This window comes from Nestor notabilis, unplaced genomic scaffold (genome assembly GCF_000696875.1).
Source record: "Nestor notabilis isolate BGI_N333 unplaced genomic scaffold, ASM69687v1 scaffold4044, whole genome shotgun sequence".
Lineage (NCBI taxonomy): Eukaryota > Metazoa > Chordata > Aves > Psittaciformes > Psittacidae > Nestor > Nestor notabilis.
The window spans coordinates 23,907-27,317 of NW_009926040.1; the positions used below are offsets into that span (position 1 = coordinate 23,907).

Consider the following 3,411-nt stretch of genomic DNA (forward strand, 5'->3'; position numbering starts at 1 on the left):
CTTTCTGGTTAGGGAGCCCATTCAGCTCAGCACAGATTACATTTTAATTTCTAATTCTTGGAGGAAGCATGCGCCTGAGACAGAAAAGACAAACAAAGCATATGCTTTTCTATTAAAAACAATTATAGTCAGTGTCCATCGTGGCATATTACCATATAACAGATTTTTATCTTAAGAATATGTGTTGCAAAGCATGTGTATGATTAGTCCTCTCAAGCATGTTGTCTCAATAGATTTTCACTGAGGCAGAAAGAGCTAGATTTGCAAATGGATTTTAGTGCTGCGAACACATCTTGAGCCACCTGACACACTGAGTGGAATCCAATCTCTTGGTGTAAGCGTTTGGGCAGGAAAACCACTATATGCCTCAAAACGATTTCCACAAAACACACTGGGAAGCTGTCTCTGCTAACCAGCAGAGTAAGGAGTGTTGCACAATCTAGTTGTCATGGCTGAGAGCACTTCTTTCAGCTTTCAATACAGAATGATCTCTGCACCTGTACAGCTCTCTAGGACAAAAAGAAGATAGGGTTTTGCACAGAAAAGAAATAAGGTGAATGGCTAGGGCAAAGGTGTATAAATAGTGCAGAGACAGAGACGTCATGCAGCTTCTCACAATAAAAAGCAAGTGAAAACAATGGCTTTGAACATGCTACAGCTTGAAAGTGTGTTTTCACATCATGCATTACTCAAGTTGTGGAATGAATTGCTGCAGGCAAAAATATATTTGCAAATAATTACAAATTGTAAATAATTGTAGGAACACTAAATTTAGTATTAATGACTATGATGTGAAAATACTGTGCTAATTGGGAAGAATGCTTTCCTTCCTCCAAATTTAAGATTTTTATAATTTCCCCCTTTATAATGTGAACTAAAACATAGGCCACCTGACACTGTTTATGAACCAAAGAAACAAAATCTAGATATGAGCCATTGGAATGCAAATTCAAAAAATGTCCACATATGTCCAATTTAAACTGGGAAACTTTATGAAGAAACAATACTAAATATTCCAATAAGCTACAAAATACTGTCAAATGTTTGTCAGTATGGAGAAGTCAAATACATACTTGTTACAGAGTACAAAGAATAACATTGTATATATTTATGTTAACACTTTCTTATGGTCAAGGAACAGGAGATTTTTCTAAAAATCTATCTTGGGATTGTTTAATCATTAAATATCAAGTGTTAATGTGTGGTCCTACAAAGAATGAATATGAATTAGCCTGTATATCATATTGTACATTAAGTACTTAACAAAAGATATTTAAATGGTAGTGAAATTACTTCACAAACTCTGACATTTAAACTTCTTGCAAGTCAGGATGAATAACTAGGCAGATTTAGATCTTTAAAAGACTATGTATGATTTCATTCTATAATTTTCAAATTATAAACATGTAGAAATGGGAGAACTCACTGAAGCAAATTAGTAAGAACACAGTAGCATTACCTAAAATTAAAAAATAAAGCAAATGTACATTGAAGCCATTTGATATTTCCCTAAGTGAGTCAGAGAAATCAGCTGCACATAATGTTTTTAATGCATCAGGCACAGTGTGCTAAATGTTAATGATTACATTTTAAGGGTTTAATGGCTTACTATATTTTTAATGTAAGAAATAGCCATTCTAATGGGAATGTACGTACCCTTTACTAGGCAGCTCGTTCCACAGTTAAAGTTATAAAAAAAGATTCAGTGTTCCTGAGGGGGAGCCACAGAGTTGTAAAGGTATCAGGGTTAATTGTCTGAATTACTGGGACACTTCTTTTCATGACTTAAGTTATTAAAATGGGATGCTTTGTGCAATGAGCTTTAGATGCATACTTTTGTCTAAAAATGCAAGCTGATCTCAGGCTAAAAGAATAATTTTTAAGTTGTCTCCGATCACAGAGTTTTATAAGAGAAAAAGCATGCAAGATTAAATTTTGGATCCTTTATGAATTCTTCTCTGGAATACAAAACTTCAAGCAGGCAAGAATGCTCTGAGTGGTAGATTAGGTATTTCCCAGTTCTTGATTATTTTTCTCCTGTACTCTCAATAGATTTCTTCATGGAGTGGATTGGAAGCAAAGTCATAGTCTCTAGAACGACCCTTTACAAAAGTAAACAAAGGAATATTTCTTCGATGAAGATATCAGCATCTTCGTTACTTCAGAAGCCTTCTCGAAGTCCTGCCAGTTCTACAACAAAATCCTATTGTGCAGCTAGGATCGATTTTTTTGAATGACATCTTTCTGGGAGAAGGACAGTGGAATGACTCAGGAGGGAAATCTTTAATGCTGACATCTACAAATGATTGGCAGTAATGAAGATGCATGTAAATCAAACTGTCATCTTGAAATCCAGCAAAGTAATATGACTGCTTAGGTTTGCCACCAATAATACCAACACAATACTCAGGCTTAAAATTCCCTTTATAAACTAAGTAGTCCATTTTTGTTCTCTCTCCACCGAGCTTCACAGTAGCTAATATAAATGCAGCTTTTGTGTCTGCTTTTCCAGAATCCAATAAAGAACAGTCTGTCAATAACATCTGAACTGTAGACTGTACAATCCTGAGCAACATAGACTGTTACTCCTTGTAGCTCAGTCTCTTGCTTCTCCAACAGCTTTTCTTAAAATGTGTGCAACAACTGCAGGCCCATACCAGTTTCCAGCAATCTAATCAGACTTCTTTCCATAATCTGTTAGCTAATGTAACCCAAAAGCTGCCAGTGGAGAGTCGCCAAACCAAGAAATTACTTTTGTATGGTAAACTTCATTTCTCATTATATTGTAATCATAGTTTTTCTTTAATATTCCCTGATGATGACTTGCCAGGATCCTGAATTCTTTTTGCTGCAAGCTGACACTGTCAGTTTTCTCCTGTGTGGGCTGTCCATGATTCGGAATCTGAATTGTCAATATACAACACATCTGGCCAGACCTAGGCTCTACCAAGAAAATAAAGCATAAGACCTTGAGCCAGCAGCATTTGGCCAGTTGTCATTGCGCAGCTCCAACCCCTTTAACTGAAGAAACTCCTTCTGCAAGTCAGCCACATTCTAGAAATAAAATCTTTACAAAACTCAGTATTTCCTTCAATCTCTGCACTGATTTTATCAAAATTAGACCCATCTGTGAAGAGTTCACCAAATTCATTAATTTTCTAGTGGTAACATTTTCCCAGCACAAAGAACAGAATGTTTCTAAGTTTTTGTTTTCAGCACCCAACTGCATTTCATGTTGTGCCACGCAGACATAAACTTTGATTGCATCTTGCCTACTTCATCTGTCCCTGTGGTCCCTGTATTAAAATTATAGAGAAAAAGCCATCGCTGTCTTGGAAGATGTTCAATTCTGCCCGGCACAGCCGGCCGGGGAGTGACCCCTTGGGGCTTCCGCCGCGGGGAAACGCGCGG

General features: G+C 36.7%; 1 pseudogene; it reads right to left on the bottom strand.

Annotated features, from left to right (window-relative positions):
• Positions 1 to 1,973: 1,973 nt before the first annotated feature.
• LOC104404801 lies at positions 1,974 to 2,926 on the bottom strand (annotated as a pseudogene).
• Between the last annotated feature and the right edge of the window lie 485 nt (positions 2,927 to 3,411).